This window comes from Chionomys nivalis, chromosome 22, assembly GCF_950005125.1.
Source record: "Chionomys nivalis chromosome 22, mChiNiv1.1, whole genome shotgun sequence".
NCBI lineage: Eukaryota > Metazoa > Chordata > Mammalia > Rodentia > Cricetidae > Chionomys > Chionomys nivalis.
In genome coordinates, this window is record NC_080107.1 from 14,121,967 (window position 1) to 14,142,011 (window position 20,045).

Genomic DNA, 20,045 nt, shown 5'->3' on the forward strand with positions numbered 1-20,045 from the left:
ACTTTAGCTGGTAAGCCACAGCCATGTGGCAATACACAGATTAATAGAAATAGGTTAAATTAACATGTAAGAGTTAGCCAATAAAAAGCTAGAGCAATGGACCAAGCACTGATTTAATTACTATGGTTTCTGTGTTTCGGCCAGGACAAACAAGGGGCCTCCTTACTGCACAAAATTTTGTAAAACTGTTATGTGAATTGTCTATACCTCAAAATCTACAAGTTTATTGAGTATGGTTAAAAATCTGTAATATCTGTAACAGAAAAAATTGACTTAAAACTCATGACACAGGAAGTTGATAGTTGAAATTCTATCTTCAGGTAATCTTAAAGAAACCATGTGACACCATCTTGGGATATAAGCAACATGTGGCTTGCTGCCATCTTAGTTTCTGTCCCCCATCAGGATAGGGACAGCCACATGGCTTGCAGTCATATTTTCTAAGACTGGAGAGGATGAATGTCATGAAACTTCAATGTCATCTTTAGGCGGCCTTGTAGCTGGCAGCTATCTTTGCAAGGGTTGGAGGGGATTGATGTCGTTGACTTTAACACCATCTTGATTAAAGGTGACCACATGGTATAAACCAACTAAGGAGGCAACATCAGGTCTCTAAGATATTTTGTATTAGGATGGACTTTATACAATTATTCCTCTCCTAAAAACAATCATAAAAACAAGGTTTATGAAAGAATTTAAAAGCAATGCTGCACATTCATGCGTTCATATACAAGAATGCACTTCATGCTGGTGGCTGAACTTTGTAATGTGAGAGTCACCCAGATGGTATTGCTTTTAAAGGCATGAAGGGGTCATGATGGCCTGTGAAACTTGGCACTGTATGAAAAGAGAGCCCAGTTGCAGTGTGGGACCTAATCAGTTTTGGAGATGGTGGTGCCATGTGATAGCCACCAGAAATACCAGCCACAATAGACTGGAGCTGGATGGGGGCTAGAAAACAGTCTGTCTATGCTGCCAAGAGTGGAGCCAGAGAAGAAGACCTGAGCCCCCTGGGAAAGCCCAGAGGATTATGAATTCCAGATGTTGTTTACACTGTTGTTTGGTTTTGCCTTATTATGGTTGTGCCCTATTTATTTCCTTTTGAAAAAAAAAAAGGAGGAATACTCTAAAAATGGTACTTTATTTTTGATATTGCAGAAGCTACCCCTGACACATGAACAGCAAGCACTCTCTGACAAGGGTATAGTTTGATTCTTGGAATTCTCCAGGTAGATCCACCAGGACTTGATAAGCTTGAAAAAAACTGAAGTTAAACTTATTAGATGCCTCCCAACCACAACCATCGCCTGTAGTGGGAGGCTGCTTGTTTGTTTCCTGGCTGCCCAGATCCAAAATAATCACAATCGAAACTATATTAATTACAACACTGTTTGGCCAATAACTTATACATATGTCTTGATAACTCTTACATCTTAGATTAACCCATTTCTATTAATCTGTGTATTAGCATAAGACTGTGGCTTACTGGTAAGGTAAGGGTCTGTTTGGCATCCTCCTTCAGCAGCTGCATGGTGTCTCTCTGACTCTGCCTACTCTCTCTCTCTATGTCTCGTCCAGCCTGGCTATATTCTGCCCTGCTATAGGCCAAAGTAGCTTCCTTATTAACCAATGGTAATAAAACATCTTTATAGCATACAGAGGGAATCTCACATTATCTCCCTTGTTTTGTCTAAATAAAAGGGAAGGTTTTAACTTTAGCATAGTAAAATTACATATAAAAAAGGTATAAAGCAAGAATTACAGTTACAATATTTATATCTACTTTATCTTTTTGAATAACTAAGGAAAACTATAACTATATATTCTTCAACTCCATCAAAGACCCCAGAAGGATACAATATTACCTAAGTTAACAGGAAGTGCATTGTAAGCAAATTTCAAAACTCTAGAATTGGCAGAGACATCTCGCTGCCTGGACAGTCACTGTCCTCTATAACATTGGGACATCCATATTCAGCCTATAGGCCCATGATATCTGGCAGAGTTTTCCATGAAGGAGGAAATTTCAAAGACAGTTCCACCTTTATTTGCAGTTTGTCAGTCACTTTCTTCTGTGTCCTGTAAAATGTCTGGCAGACTCTTTCATGAAGCAGAAACACTGAAAGACTGCTGTACCTTCTTTTGGCAAGTTCAGAAGTCATTTCTGTGTGGGTCTTGCATGTATAGTTCATACAGCATACCATCAAGCAGACCAGACAAGAACAATTTCTTGCCCAAATGACTAGCTTTGTCACACTGAAGGCAAATTCCATAACGAGTTTCTTTAATGCTCATCGACCTCTCTGTAGTAATTGGTACTGCCAGAATCAGTCATGTCTCACTGTCAAGAAAAGTCTAAGTTCTTAAAACATTTTAAATGCCATATTCTGTACATCTTTGAAAGATTTGAAGAATGCCTAACCATCTGAAATATATTTCTGTACATCTAGAAAACTTAACTCACATGACTATAAGTTTGCTATTATAAATGACTATCTATTAATCTGTATTTTTAACTATCCATTATATTTTTAAATGAACTGTGTCAAACACAATACCTTAAGAGCAGAAAAATATATATAACAAAATTGACCTTAAATTTGTATCAAGAAACCACATTTCATATCAATGCAAAATATTCACTGGAATGGACCTACCACACAGGATACCCCATGAAAGACCTGATTAACAGTGCTGCATGTTAGGTACAAATTTTGTAGTTGGATGCTGCTTGTTTATTTCCTGGCCACCCAGACCCAAAATAATCATACAGAAACTATATTAATTACAAACCTTTTCAGCCAATAACTTATAAATATTTCTTGCTAACTCTTACATCTTAAATTAACAAATTTCTATTAGTTTGTATATTGATACAAGACTGTAACTTACTGGTAAGGGTCTGACAGGCATCTTTCTCCTTTAGCAGCTACATGGAATGATTGAGTCTACTCTGTCTATCTCTTTCTTTCCATATGTGTGTGTGTGTGTGTGTGTGTGTGTATCTTCCAGCCTTGCTGTGTTCTGCCCTGCTATACGCTGGGAAATCTTCTTTATTAACCAATGATAATAATAAAACATGTTCACAGCATACAGAGGGGAGTTCCATATCAACTGCCCGTCCCACACCATGGAATGACAGCACAAGGAAATGGGATAGCCAGCTTCAGAGGCAGGATATGTCCCGACCCAGTGTGCAACTTGAGTATCTCTCCTGCTTGCTTTGCCTTTTCTTTCTGTCAGTTACACTGTGATGAGCCTCAAGTGACTCTGAGTACAGAGACCCTTGGAGACTACAGAGAACCACCTACATTCAAGAGTTAAGGGGAACTCAGCATCTTGATGACATGCATGAGACTCAGACTTTATGACCAAGTCATGAAACATAGACTATTGTACTAGTTCTCAGAAGGGTAACATCTTAATTTAATGGAATTCAAATACATTTAAAACTTTTCAGCTAGAAACAAAAAGAAATATGTAAGAGAGTTTTCACATAGATGTGTAGGCCAGCCAAGATACCACATTCACACGGGATAATGAACATTGTTATTTTAAAGGACACTAATCTTGTTTGTTGACTTGACAATTTCTGGTGTCAACTAACATCTCAGTGATGGACACTCCTGTGAGTGCTTCCCTTGATTATATTACTTAGAGCAGGAAAATCCACCCTAAATCTAGGCTACATCTTCTGGAGGCACCCCAGATACAAAAACAGGGAAGAAGAAAACTATATTTTGCCTACTTGCCCTCACTTTGTCTGGAAAGTTCATCTATTCCACTGCTGAAGCATTCCTTTGCTGCTCTCAGAACCAGCACTTCTTTTGGGTTTCAATGTAGACTGGAAATCAGCAACTCTCCAGGAATCTACCAGGATTCCAGCACCAGATTGGGACTGCTGAGACATCCAGTCTTTGGGACTGAACAGCAAGATTTTAAGCCCAATATAAGGCAGCCATTGTTGGACCTTCTAGCCTTCATCCTACAAGCCAACCTAATGAATATCCTTTTAATACATATATGTATGTATCTGCAAGTACACACACACACACACACACACACACATATATGTTAGTCCTATAAGTTCTGTTCCTTTAGAAAACCCTGACTAATGCAATAGTTACAATAGTCATTTACAAGAAAGCAAATATCACAACACAGACAATGAGTAAGAATAAATTTAATGATAATTTCTTCCCGTAAACTGTATTTCAATTGCTTTCCCGTAAGAAAAACCCAATATCCCTTGTTGGTGACTCTTTTCCATTAATGGTTTATGTGACTTAAACTGTTTTCATTCCATTGATACTATTGATGTTTGGGAAATGTAATAAAAGTTCAAGAAGATTTAAAACCATTTAAAGCAAAATAGACCAGATAATCCCACTTTTGCTATGCTTGCAAATTATTTGTGAAATTCAACAATATATTTTAGGACAAACCACAAGTTTAGAGCAATTAATTTTCTTAGACATAAAAAAGTGAGAATATAATCCATTTGTGTTTTAAACTTTAAATACCATAGTTACTAAATAGGCATCCTGCAGCTAATCCAGGCTGGTTTTTAAGATCTGGCCTCACAGTAAATTCAGCTTCTGGTTCCCATCTTGGTCTATTTCTTCCCATTCTAAAATTTTCTATGACAAACAAGAGATTTACTGATTGCCATTTGTTTCTTAGATGAGTTTTACTGAGGTGGCAAAAGCAAGGCTTGGGTTTGCCATTCACCAGCAACAAGTATCAAAACTGTCAGAGCCCGGTAGGGTATGTTCCTATTGGCTGTTTACTTGCCTTCCTACAAATACCAGCAAAAGGTCTATCCCAGGCTAAGGAGGCACATAAAGGGAGCTGTAGCACCCTTCATCCGTACCATGTGCTCCTGGTTTCCACACTACTTTCTGCCCAAAGCAGCTCAAGCAAAGGCCACACAGGTGCCTATGGCATGAGACACACAGTCCGAGCAAACTGACTGAGCACTAGTTACAGGCGAGCACGGAGAGCGTGGCCTTCATCCGAATAGAGCCCAGCTGTTTACTACATACAGGTCCAACCTCGTCTGCATTTGTTTCCTTCTGGTGCATCTTGTGGCTCATCCGGGTTTCAGAAGTATCTCTCGGACATTTGTTTTATTTCTTATGTGTAACTATTTCGAATGGCAGTGGAGGCCAATGCCTGCCATGATGCACACGTAGAAGTTGGAAGACAGCTTGCAGGAGGCACTTCTCTCCCTCCCACCATGTGTGTCCGAGAGCTCAGACCTGTAGGCTTCTCCTCTGAGTTTTCTTTGTCTGCCTGCCTTGGATTGCTTTATACAAAACATTTCAATATTACAAACAGGTCAGTATAACTGTGAGCTGAAGCTCGCTTGGTAAAGAAGTACTTGAATCTTAGGGGTTTTTTTGTTTGTTTTGTTTTGTTTTTAAGGCAAAGCTTAAGGAAATCTTTCCCTATTCTGAAAGAAAAAAAAAGAAACTGAGCACAGAAAAAGGAATAAAAAGAAGCATGAACCAGGGCATTCTGCTTCGCCCATGCCCTTCCCCACCATGAGCCTTGATGCCAGCTTTTGTGTTTACCTCAAATATAAGACTAGTTTCCACACAGTTTCAAATATAAGACTAGTTCAACATCTCCCACACCCGCTCCCATCAGCACGGGCCAGGTAAGCACACCTGCTCAATCCTAATGTCTGCTTAGAGGAAGAGTTCTTAAAGGGGTTTGTTTTTTCCTTTTATTCATAGCATTATGAGGACTCCACAGTGTTAGGAAGAGAATAATGAAAAAAACAAAACAAAACAAAAAAGGACCAGCTTAGAAAATAACATATGAACATTGTTATCCTATGCTTTTGTGATCTACTTGGAGTCATTTATATGCAAGAAATTACATTATTGACAATATTAAATTTTTGTATAGACACTTAACAAAGTTTGTAGTCAGGAAAGGGTTCCAGGAGTTCCTTGTTCAATTGGGTAGCATGTAAGTGTTATATAGGTAAATGTTGATTTTTATATATGTGTGTGTGTGTGTGTTGGTGTTTTTTTCTGCATGTATGTCTGTGAACTAGTTGTGTACCTGGTACCCGGAGAGGTCAGATGAGAAGGGCAGGTCTCCTGGAGCTGGAGTTATAGGTAATTAGTTGTGAGTTGCCACATGGGAGCTGGAAATCAGACCAGTCTTTTGGAAGAAAAGCCAATGCTCTTAATGGCTGAGCCATCTTTCCAGTCCCTGTTGTTTGTTTGATGTAAATTAGAGAATTTTGTGTTTAGGTTTTCTGTTTTGCTTTGTTTTGCGAGACAGGGTTTCTCTTTGTAGCCCTGGTTGTTCTGGAACTTGCTTTACAGACCAACCAGACCTCAAACTCACAGAGATCCACCTGCCTCTGCCTCCCCAAGTCCTACGATTAAAGGCGTGAGCCACCACTGTCTGGTGAGAATCATATTTTATTACCAATATACTTACACTGACATTGAATGTTATTAAATCCTGAGGGATAGAGAAAGGGTGTTACTATTATGACTCTAATTAGCATTTCCAGACACATATTTTAAAGAAAATTACATATGATATGTCCAGATTAAAATTCAAAAGGTGAATACCTTTCAGCAACATAAAAGAGTGATTTAGGAAACACAGGTTCATCCCTGAGCTGAAATGACTGCTGGGTAAGTCTTAACTCCCTCATGTTTCAGTTGCGGCACACCTTCTCACTCAAGACAGGCACGAATTCAGCCATCCTTAGTTAGCCACTCCCTACGCCAGTGTACCTGGCTGTGTTACAAACAATGAGAACCTTCAAGGGACACTTGAATATTGCAAGGGCTCAATTCAATAATGTAATAATAGTTATATGAGATCCATCACAGGCACACATCCGGGCATGGCAAATGCTTTACCAGCTCAATCAAATGTTTTGCCAGCTCAAACAATTCATCTTCCCAGTTGAAAGCAAAACCATATTTTAAGAATCTCCAGCGTAGCTGGTTGAAAGCCCTCTCTGATCTAGGTCTGCAACACTCTATCCCCTCCCCTCTCCCTCCAGGCACTCTGTGACATGCCTCCTGTAAGAACATTCCTAACCCAGAGCCTTTGAATTAATTATTTTCGCCTACAAAGTTCACACTGCTTGTTCTCTGACATTCGTACTAGCTCACTGTATTTGAAAGGCTCTCCCGGGCCCTCTGACCTAAACCTGCACTTGCCAGACCCAGCAACTCTCTGTCCTTCAATGCAATGTTCCAGCTAATACTCTTGTCTGTTGCCGTGGCATTTCTGCTTCCTGTCCTCCTCTCCCTCTAGAATGCGATGTCAGGGGAACTGCACTCGTGGGTGGGGAAACGGCGACAAAACTCCCTCCAGAAGCGCTAACCACCAGCTGCATGAGTGGAGGCCCTTGAATTAATTGTGCCACTGACCCTTAGTGCCTGGCTTTTCTCTTTTTTTTTTCGTGTGTGTGTGTATGTGTTTAATTTTATTTGGCTTCAACACAACTCATTTAAATGTAATGTGGAAAATAATTGCATTGCTTTTTTGGCGTATGCCCCACCAAGCCACATCTAAGTGCTATTCCCTAATTTCTTGTCTATCAGGTTCAGTATATCTGATTTTATGTTGAGGTCTTTGATACACTTGGGCTTGAATCTTATACAGAGTGATAAATATGGCTCTATTTGCATTCTTCTACATGCTGACATCCAGTTTGACCAGCACCATTTGGGGAAGATGCTGTCTTTTTTCTAGTGTCTATTTCTGGGTTCTTTATCAAAAATCAGGTGTTTATAGGTGTGTGGATTTACATCTGGGTCTTTGATCTGACTCCATTAATCATTGTGTCTGTTTTTATGACAATACCATGTGGTTTTTACTACTATAGTTGTGTAGTTACAGCTTGAAGTTGGGGATGGCAGGACATCCAGCAGTCCTGTTATTGTTCAGGAATGTTTTAACTATCCTGGATTTTTTATTTTTCCATATAAATTTGAGTATTGCCCATTCTAGGTCTGTTAAGAATTATGTTGGGGTTTGGATGGGATTGCATTGAATCTGTAGATTGCTTTAGGTAAGATGGTTATTTTTATTTTATTAATCCTACCAATCCACGAGCATGGGCGATCTTTCCATCTTCTACCATCATCTTCAATTTCTTTCTTCAAAAACTTGAAGTTTTTATCATATAAATCTTCCAGTTGCTTGGTTAGAGTTACCCGAGATAATTTGTATTATTTGAGACTGTTGTGAAAGGTGTCAATGCCCTGATTTCTTTTTCAGTCTGTCATTTGTATATAGGGAGCCACTGATTTTTTTCTCATTAATCTTGTATCCAGCCACTTCACTGAGAGTGTTTATCAGTCGTAGGAGTTTCCTGGAGAAATTTTTAGGGTCACTTATGTACACCATCACATCATCTACAAATAAAGATAGTTTGACTTATTTTCAATTTTTACCCTCTTGTTCTTCTTCAGGTGTCTTGTTACTCTACCTAAAACTTCAAGTACTATATTACATAGATATGGAGAGAGTTGACAACCTTATCTTGTTCCTGATTTTAGTGGCTTTGATTTGAGTTTCTCTCCATTTAATTTGTTGACTATAAGCTTGCTGTAAATTGCCCTTATTATGTTTAGATACATCCCTTGTAGCCATAATCTCTCCAGGATATTTATTATGAAGGGGTGTTGGATTTTGTCAAAAACCTACTCTGTATCTAACAAGATGAGCATGTGTTTTATTTCTTTCAGTTTGTTTATATGGTGGATTACATTTACTGATTTTTGCGTATTGACTCATCCCTGCATTTCTGGGATGAAACCTAATTGATCATGGTGGATTATATTTTTGATGTGTTCTGGGATTTGGTTTGCCAATATTTTATTGAATATTTTTGCATCTATGTATATGAGGGTAACTGGTCTGTAATTCTTGTTCTTGGTTAAGTCTATATGTGGTTTTGGTGTCAGAGTGACTGTGGTCTCATGAAGTGAACTGGGCAATGTTACTTCTTTTTCTATTTTGCGGAATAATTTGAGAAGTGTTGGCGTTAACTCTTCTTCAACAGTCTGGTAGAATTTTGTGCTAAAATAGTCTGACCCTGCTTTCTGTTGTTGTTGGAGTTTTTTTGTTTGTTTTGCTGGTAGACTTTAATGACTGCTTCTATTTCACTAGTTGCTTATCTGATCTTAATTTGACTTTGGTAAGTGTACCTTTGGAGAAAACTATCCATTTATTTTAGATTTTACAGTTTTGTGCAATACAGATTTTTAAAGTATGTCTTTATGATTCTCTGAGAGAGAGAGAGAGTTATGGTTATATGGTTATAATTATATGTTATATATATATTAGTTTCTGATTTTTTTAATTTGGATTTTCTCTCTCTATTTCTTAGTTTGGATAAGGTTTTATCTATCTTGTCAATTTTCTCAAAGAAGTCTACCTGGTTGTCTGGCAGGCATGGCCTGTGGTTGAGCAGGGGATACCTGCATGAATCAGGTGATGACTATAGGCATCATGATCCGGGTCCTGAAAGACTCCTGAAGAGTCCATTACGTTTTCAACATGGCCTTTTCTCTCCACGCCTTGCTTGCTAGCTGGTGGCTATTTCATTCGCCTCAGATGCCTTTCTTTAGTACTTTCCAGCATCATGCTAACAACCATTCTGGAGCAGCGATTAGTAAGTGAGTGGTGTGTGTACTGCACCAAAGCAAAAATAAAGGCTCTTGTTAGTAATTAATGGTGCATTACTACAGAAATGTGTGCATACCTGATTTAAGGACTGGCCTTCAGTGTTCCTCCCAGGACTTGCTCCTTTCCTAAGTGAGCACATATGACACCGGATGCACACAGGGAATAAGAAACAGCCCCTGTTTCTTTTATAATGATACAAACTTCAAAACATCTACGTTTAACTTATTCCTTCTCCGAAGTACTTCTAATGAACCCCAAACCTGTGTATTTCATATCCAAGCATCCATATTGTTCTTTGGCAATGAATAAAAATGAACTTCATTAGGCTGACTCATTGCTCAAGTCATAACTTGGGTCACAGTAACAGTATGATTTAGTTATCAACAAATACCTACCCAACCTTGACTTGACCTTACTCCTCCCAGTCCTATCTATAACCCCACTTGCACAGCTAGAGTTCAAAAATTCAAAAGCAAAATACAACAGAGAAGAATGGGAGAGGAGGAGCTTTATTTTCTCTAATGCACAAGGCAATTGGTCCGTATTCTGTTACCTGAAAGATTACTCTCTCTAAAGCCTCCTCTTCAGCACAACATCTCAGCCCATTGCAATGAGGTTATCATTTCAACTAGTTCCAAATCATTTCCCTGCTGTCCCAAATACCTGTTAACTCCAAAACACCATTGTTGCCTTCTGCCCTTGGTCCCCTCCAGGGGTGTCTCTTGGTCTTTTCTGATCTGTCAGTAAACCTCCCCTTTTCTTTCCCACTTCCCTCTACAGCCCACCCATGACTGCCACTGCTGGCCCAACTTGCCATACTCCATTCCCAGCTTTTCTTCATCTCAGATGCTTGTGGGGTGAGTTGCCTACTCTTGCTTTAAGGGCATCCAGAATCTCTCTGAGCTGACTTTGCAGAATTGCTCCTTGCATAGTCCTGCCCAGCCTACGCCCACTACTTTCAATGCCTTGATTCTTATTTGTTGTGGAATAGAGTAATTGTTTAGCTATGTAAAGCTGGGTTGCATTTGTTTGTGTTGCAGAACAATTGTTTAACAATGTAAAGATGTGTTGCATTTGTTAATGCTACATTGGTTTAACTGTGTGAAGATGTGCTGCTATTTCACCTTGCCTACCTAAGGCGCCTGATTGGTCTAATGAAAAGCTGAATGACCAATAGCTCGGCAGAGGAGGGATAAACAGGGCTGGTGGGCAAGAGAAAAGGGGAGTCAGCCAGCCAGGAACCAATCATCAGACATAGAGGAAGCAGGAAAGCAGAGGGACAGTATATAGACAAAGCAAATGAGCCTCAGGCAGCCTATAGATGAATAGAAATGGGTTAAGTTAAGAAGGGGAGGGGCCAGCTAAAAAGAAGCCTAAGCTGAAGCAGAGCATTCATAATTAACCAGGGGTCTCTGTGTCATGATTCAGCGGGTAGCAGTCCAAAAAAGTCTGCTACTCTTATTTTCCCTGACATCTACCTGGGCTCATGGAGAGGAGGAAATGTACAGAGAGCTATAGGCATTCTTCTCAAACATTTTCTCCATATAGCTATAGGCAGTGAGATCCCGTATTGGTAGTAGTTACATGGGGATAAAAATAATTGAGTGGAGGAAATCAAATCTATATGAGACGAATGACGAGAACAACAACGAAAGCAGCTCCTGGCAGCTTGATCTGAACATTTGCTATGTGCCAGGTTCCCTACGTGTACCACTAGCCTTTAGATAAAGCTGTGTTTAAACGCATAGCACTTTTGCATGTATCCAATTGGCATGCAACTCTCTAAGTGCTTTCTATAAATTTGCTCGTTGATTTTTCATGATTAGTAGTATCCGAAGCCGAAACCAGTAGGTTTCTGTGTAAAATCCACTACCATCTATCACCCTCTCCGGGTAAGTCTGGAGCATGATTTCACGTCAGACGTCTAGCTCCAACTTCCTGTCCTAAGCATGCCTTTGCAGCTACAAATAGTTCAATCTGAAGGAGTTGATGATTGATTGATCTGTAGGTGGGAGGGAGGACCTAAGAGGCCAGTGCCTCCATGCGGGGATTTCCAGCAGACAGTGAGGCGTGCATTTACTGTAGAGACAGGAACGGGGAAATCAAGGTGGGAAGACCTTGGGCCTCTGGATCTGGAAGTGAGCAATGCATCTCAGTCTTTCACAGTATAGGGCAGCGCTTCTCAACCTGTGGGTTGTGACCCCTTTGAGGGCCAAATGACTCCTCCATAAGGGTCTCCAAAGACAATCAGAAAACACAAATATTTACATTACGACTCATTAACAGTAGCAAAATTACAGCTATGAAGTTGCATTGAAAATAATTTTCTGATGGGGGGTCACCAAAACAAGAGGAACTGTATCAGAGGGTAGCAGCATAGGAAGGATGAGAACTACTTAAATGGGGGATACTTTTCTTAATATCCGACACTGAGAGCCTGCCCTTCCACAGAGGTTCTGATTAACTGGCCGAGGCTGAGGCTTGGACATTAGAACTTAAAAACAAACAAAAAAACAGGTTCCAATTTGCAGCCAGCATTTAGATTCCCTAACGTATATCCATTGTAACCACACCTCTTATCCCCAAATGCATACCCAGGGTTATTTAACTTCAGTTTCTCCAAGGATAACTAGCTGTACGTTCTCTCCCTAGCTGGTAGTTGTTACCCTAGATTCCACCTCAGAAGTGCCAAGATATATATGAACTCCTTGTACTTATTTAAGGGCACACTCTGAAGGATTTACCCCACTGCCAAATCTGAGAACTGATTCAGCTGCTTCAAGTCGAGGGTACATGTCCTTGCTTTTCATCCGGATTGTCTAACATGAAACAGTGAGGCGAGAATTCTCTTTCTGTGAACTGGACATTTCCTCATGATGTATTTTGTCATTTAACAGGATAATTAAGCCCTGACAAGAGCTACAATCCCTCGAATTGTCCACGTTGGAGCCAAGGCGACCTAAAATTTGTGAATGTCTGTAACTAAAAGGTTAAAATACGGCAGAACATTCCATTCACGTCTGCAAAGCCACTAAGCCAATAGTAATAGAAACACCATCTATCAGTGGAATCCCCAAAGCCGGCCTGCATTTCAGTCATGCTCCCAGCTGCCCCTGCCAAGTAACGCCCTGTCTGCAGGGAGAAACACACACATGAAGACACCTTAAATGTCTCCTTCCTTGAGGGACATTAGAAAGACAACACACTCAAAGTCAACACATTTGACCTAGCTTCTCAGTAAACCCTTGGTTTTGTGCCTTCGTTTGACACACTCTGAAGTGAAATTGCTTTCAGTACATGCTATGCGATTTACATAAAGCAGGACAAAAGAATAAAAGGAGTCCCTGTGTCTTGAGAGAAGCCGGAGAGACCCAGAAAGAGGCTCGGAAGATGACACAGTAGTCGAGTGTTCGCTGCTCTGTCTTGAGGGCAGTACTGTGGGTGCTTAGTCATGCTACATTCTCAGGCTCTTGTTTGGAGGCTCACAGCTACTCATACACGCTTGACTAAAGAATGGTCCTCTATCTGGAAAAGTTGTTCTTGCCCAGAGAGCCTGGAACTATGCGAGAGAAGATAGAGTGATGAGGTAAGAAGCCAACACTTGCCCAGCTAGCCAGATCAAAGCAACCCTAAAGATTAGTGGGAGCCAGATTGCTCCCACACCCTCATGTGGCTTTCTTAGGCAAAGCAATTGATGGGTTTAATCATGATATGTCCACCATGTTCTTGAGGCCATGATCCCTAAATAGGAGACCGAACCTATCTGTCAGAGGTCCAGCTTCACTCCACTGCATTCCAGCAGGCTTTAGGGGCCCAGGACAATTCCTCTTGTCCAGCTCTGCAGAAATTGAACATTCTCTTCTGTGGAAATCCTGAAACAGATGCTGTAAATGAGTTTGAAAGGGGCCTCTGGTGACCTTCTTCTACATCGTGTGTCAGCCTGCATTACTTTACTCCTGAACTGTATGTCTCAAATACACATGTCCTCAAACAATTCCCAAACAAGGTCAAGTCCTGTATTCTTTTGTCTGTTTGAGAAATGCTGAGTGCTCGAACGCAAGGTTTCACGATTTGTACCATGGAGCTGAGACCCAAAAGATGAACAGGATAGCAGGAGGATAGCCACTTACAAGATAAAAGCATTAGTGCATATCACTCTGTATGGTCTCCCCACAGCCCTTAGTGGGCATTCCCCTGCCCTCTTCCCTCAGTCATTGTCTACTCTCTTGCCCTATGCCCCATCATTGCTCACTGTCTTGACCTCTCACCTCTATCACTGCTCCGTCTTGTGCCCTCTCCCCCGTCACTGCTCACCCTCCTTATTGTATGTGTTAGCCATTGCCCTTTGATTTAATCTTACGAGATCTTTAGATACTTGACTTGTAAACAGAAAAGGTATTTCTGTAGTTTTCCATCCAATATAGGTTTGCTTTTTCTTAGGAGAATATTGTGTGAGGATCACTTGCAGGAACAAGTCCCCTCACCTGCAGCCATCCAGCAAAAAGGTGTCGTTTCTGTTCCCACAGGCAAGGGCAACTTCCAATGACCTCCCGGATTCCCTTGGGCTCTCTGTCTTAATAGGGCTTCATAGGCAACAAACCTTTACCACATGAACTTTGGGGAACATTCAAAACCAAACTAGAATATAGCATATTAGACTTCATTTCACTTCAGCCATGACTTGACTATAATATCTATTGGCTTTATTTGGTATATATGTCTTTAACCCTCATGCAACGCAAAACGTAAACATTTTCTTTGCATCTACAAAGCTATTCCTGAAGCCGGCCTGTTGTATAATTTACAACTGAGTAATTTTTTTTTTTGTTTTTTCGATTATGGTCCACCATCGAACTTTTTAAATCTCTTCCAGTAGAATTGGATCATAGATAAATTGGGGGCTGAAAGCTGATAGACATGATGTAGCATTCATAGCTGCTATTAATGTTGTCAGCAACTTTATTTCTAGTGAGAGCGACTGAGTCGCCAGTTTTCTAAATCGTGTTCCTTTTAAGTCTGTGGCCATCTGGGAATACCATCAGTTGTGCCCACGAATCCATGTACAATTTCATGTCTAGCCACGTTGACTTCTGAACAGAGTGTAGGAACAGGTGCATTGCCCCAGCTTCTTCCCATGGTAAAGATGCTCCTTCCTCACTGTCCTTCAGGAATGCCCCGCTGCACAGGGTATAGCGCTGTAGCTGCCTGCTTTGGGGAGGTGTCTGTGTGATGTGCAGAACCGTCTGGAGATCAGGCCCAGATGGGCTCTTCATCCACCATCTGATCATAACATACTCCCTAAGAAGCTGTAGTTGCAGATTGGCAGGGAGAAGGCATGCGGCAGGAGGAGGTACCATGGGTTCATGGGTGCCCTTTGCATGCAGTTTTCCTTTGCCTTCAAGACCTGCAATTGCTTCAGCATACATGTATGTCTTCATGTTGATGACATAGCATTTCTGCCAATGTCCAGCTTTTGGCCGGGTAGGTCAGATAGCACCTCGCTTATGGTAGACAGTTCTGGTTACATGGTAACTTGGTGGTCCATGATCTCATAGTTTTCTTTTCTTCCCGTTCTCCCCAGTGTTAGTACCACACCACTGAGCTGCACCCATCTTCCTAGGTGGATGCAACTCTACCGGCTTCCTTTTGCCTTTCTCACCACGACTGTCCTTGCTCTATGGCTTTGGGAACCAATATGGTGATTCTGCCAGCTGCCGGCTATATTGAGTCCAATTATGTATTCTGAAACAGGATAGGATCTGGGACTGACTTCACTCGGTGTTACTTGCCCCTAAGGAAGGTGGTAGGATGGGCAATGAGGAGATCTGCCATTGTCTTGATTGGAGGTTGCCTAAGGAGAGGCTATTGTTCTCACCTGCAGAGGCAGACAGGCTGTAACCATTAGGTTAGCTATTTCTTGCTATGACAAATGACTGAGAAAAATCACTTACATCCTTGAGAGGATTTTCAATTTGGATGATGCAAACGCCACGCAAATTTATTAGTTTTAACAAATGTACCACTCTGGAGGATGAGAGAGACCTTGTAAGCAGGGTAAAGGAATATACAAAAAACACCCATACCTTATTCTTAATTTTGATATGAACCTTCCCAAAATATTTTTTAAAATTTTATTATGACATTTTTATTTGAACATAGATTTTTAACACAATATATTCTGATTACTGTTTCCCCTTCCCCAACTCCTCCCAGATCCTCCCCCACCTCCTCACCTATGCAAATCGCCTTCTTTTTCTCATTAGAAAACACACACCTAAAATAATAATGTAAAATAATATAAAAACAAACTAGAATAGAAAAAACAAACATTAAAAAGAGCCAAAGAAAAAGAACAAGAAAAATATACACCCAGAGATGCATACATTCTTAACACACAGAAAAAGCATAAAAACACAAAACCAGAGACCATAATAAGAAAGAATTACAATTAGCTCTTATTTCAAATCTCTTAGTTCAAAAAGATATTGTTCCCTCATTTTTTATTTTGCTGTATGTATCAATCAATCCTATGTCTATTTCACGAAAGCCATCCTTGAACAGAGTCTTTGAAAGTTGCTCCGGGGATCGGGATGAGCTATCCTTAGTTTTCTGGTTAGTGTGGCTTTTCTGTGTCATATCCTCGCCGTCTTCTTTGGGTTGTCGCATTTTTAAGCACAGGTTGTACACCACAGTCAAGATAACTAATTTTCCCTTTAGAATCAGACCCGGGAATTCCGTTTGTCTTCTGCAGTGCTGGCGAAGAATTCAGGGGCTCCTGCATTCCTGGCAAGTGCTCTGCTCACTGGGCCACACTGTCAGCACAGCCCCTTATTGCTTTGTTTATTGAGATGGGTTCTGCTGTACTGCCTGGGCTGGCTTCCAATTCATGCGTTCAAACTTCTCACTTTTCTGAGGAGTTAGACTATGAACAAGTAAGTTTGTGTACAGTTAGCATGAGGACGCTTTCCTTTTTTAGCAAGCGGAATAAGTCCTTGAGATGCCCATACAGGCTGTAAACCCTTTATATCCCATAGACCTTGCTTGGGTAGCAATCAAAGGATTTTTTCACTCTGGTCTGATCTCAGCCTGAGCCCTGTGGCCATGCAAGAATGCTGCTGAAAGGCTGGAAATGGCTCCTCAGTAGAACGATGTGGATGCCAGTGTTTCATTGGACCTGCAAGTACTCTTGTTTTTAAATTGTAAGATAGATATTTCAAATATACAGAACATCATGGACAATAGTGTAATAAAAACCCACAAACCTACCACACAGTCTAACAATCCAATCGTGTTGCCATATTTGTTACAGACTTTTATTAAAGTCATAAAACATCACAGATGTAACAGAAGCCCCTTGGGTGTCCTTCCTCTCTCTTCCCTAATCCTTTCCTCTCTTAGGCTAACATCCAGATTTAGGGCTTACCATTTAAATTTATATTTCACTAAATATGTATCCATTCAAACATTGTACTTAATATTATTTTTAAATACCATATATATATATATCAGATTTTGTATGGTATTTTATAAACTTGGACAAGTATTTAAAAACTGGGAAGTTTCACACAGAATCATTTCTTGGCTTCTCTTGGAACAACATGAAGTTCTGGCAACATTGGACTGGCTTTCTGGCATGACAGTGTGGGGTGCTGAGCCAGCATTTTGGCATGATGTGGTCCCTCTGCTCTCTCACTGTGAAGACATATGCGCATGCACCTGGATGGCTCCTTGGATAGAGGCCTGGACGCCGGCTCTCAGTCTTCTTCTGTCAGAGTTCTTCCTGTTCTCCAGTGTCTTTCTGCTCTCCTCTGGTCAAACGCTCGCAGCTCTTGATGTGGATCTAGCTGCCTCTCCTGCTGTCACCCTCACCCCAGCTTCAATTTCAGTTTTTATTTTTTAGGTAGTGCTAGATCTGCAGCCCAGGCCTCCCTCATGTACCTCTGAGCAATCCCAGGCCTCCTTTCTTTCCTTGTTATTCCTGCAATTCCTCCTGGAAATAATGACTTTTCATTAGAAGAATAGAATTTGTTATTGTTTTTCCATATATATATAGAGAGAGAGAGGGGGGGGGGAGGGAGGGAGGGAGGGAGGGGGAGGGAGGGAGGGAGGGAGGGAGGAAGGGAGGGAGGGAGGGAGGGCAGGAGAGAGGCTTAGAAATTGCTCAGCAGTTAAGAGCGCTCATTGCATTCCAGAGGACCTGAGTTTGGTTGTCAGCACCCACATCAGGCAGCTCAACACGGCCTATTTTTCCAGGTCTGGAGAATCTAACACCCTCTTTTGGTCTTCATCAGCACCCACACATACATGCACACGCACGCAAGTCTTTTATAAAGATTTTGGCAGTCAGCAGTAAAACCAATTATTTATTTGGATGGCAGATGGCCTAATAATATTACCCTTCAATGCAGGCTTTGGTTATGTAATCCAGACCTGCTTTGAGCTCAGGGGCATCTCAAGTGCAAGGGTTATAGGTGTGAGTTTTTATTACTTTTCCAGACTTATCTCTTGAAAACACTTTCTATTGTTTTTTATATTATACATCTACCCGGCACTTATTTATTCTTGAACACGTTTTTCCAAATGGACATGTGACCTATGGTTTTAATTATCATTTTTCCTAACTTACATATTATTTAGATAGTCTAGAAGCTTTTAAGGGGTATCCAGAGTTCCAATTGTCTTATTTTATTCTCTTGTTTTGGTTTTGGTACAGGGTCTCACTACATAGCTCTGGCTATCCTGGAACTACTCTGGCTAGCCATGCTTGCCTCAATCTCTGGGATTGAAGATGTGCAGTACTGCATCCAGAATTCCTTTAATTCTTAAGAGCTGAACCAGCTTTTTCTTCTGTTTTCCCATGGCAGCTAGCAAAACTACTTAGACTTCCATAGTTCTGAAAAGTATATTTACTGAATGAGCAGCAGAGGCTATAACTCAGTGGTAGAGTGCTTGCCTGAAATCTATGATGCCCTGGGATTTGGTTCTCAGCATTCCTTGTCAAAAGGATGTTGTTCAGTTCAATCGTGTTTTATTTTATCTCCCTCTTCATAAGCGAGTTCAACCCTTAGGCTACATGCAACCCACGCTGCCTCCGCCAATGATTGCCAGGTCCAAAAGAAACTCCATACTCTCTCAACATTGGAAATACCTGTTACAGAGTCCATGCTGGCATCCTGGCTCTTCTCAACCTGAACCCTACGTCTCCAATGCATGGGCTTTCCTTGCTCAAGTTTCTCATTTCTATGCAGCCCTGCCATTTTGACCATGAGCTCTTTTGGTCCACCTTTCCCTTGATCCTCTGCTCTTGATTTTCTTTCTTTTGCCCCCTCCCCCTTCTCAAGTACCAGTTCACTCTAGTGAGTTTACTACTTTCTCTCCCTGCTCTGGATTCTTCCAGATGCTTCTGGCTGTACTCTCTCCCATATCCACAATTAAAATCTTCTCCTCAACCGTACCTTGGAGTCGTCACATCCTCACTTTATACAATGATGAGCTGAGATCCTTGCAGGGAAGTCAGAACTGTAATGACAGACAAAAGTTAATCAAGGTCGACAAACACCTTTTTTTTGTGAAAGTATTTTTGAGTAGAGGTGAAGTAAAGGCCTTGGGACGTCTTCAGCATTTGGAAGATTCTTAAGAAGGGAAGACTAGGCCACATAGCTTGAGAAAGCACTATTTTGGACTTAATGAATGAACTCATGGTTTTGGTTCTCCGGAGAGGCAGCAGTGAGCAATCAAGTCTCCCAACTACATTTGGATGTTGTTCCGCATGGGATGACGAGGTTTTAGGTAGATGACATCATAAAAGTAATATGTATGCCCCAATCTTGTGCTTTAGCAAACAGCCTTGCTGCTAACTACAAATGCTGGTACGGCTTCTAGGGAGCTCACTATACTAGAACCTAAATTATGCCCAGAAACTTCTGTGATTAATGAGGAGGCATTAATTGTCACCTGAGCGATTTTGCGTATAATATAAAACCCAATAGAAAGTTGACTTCGGCAGCTATTTGGAAAACAAGCGAGAACGCATGCCTTGAAGCTATAATTCACATACATTTATTTTCATAAATTACATGCGATGAATTGAAAAGTCAATGGCTTTGTAATAAATCAGCTTAAAACAGGCTGAAGCCTCTTTCCAGTTATTATTGGGAAACAAGAGCTCCGACACCTTAATACTACAGTATGTTAAGCCTAAAAATCAAATCATACCTGCTTTGGACTTGGGGCAACCGTCAGCGGCAGGCGGCCTGTGGGAAGCAGGGACACTTCCGTCACTATGTTAAATGCAAGGTGGCTTGGTCTTCACAGCTGCTTGTTTGTTCGTTTGTTTGTTTTCGTCTCTGAGACAGGGTCTCACG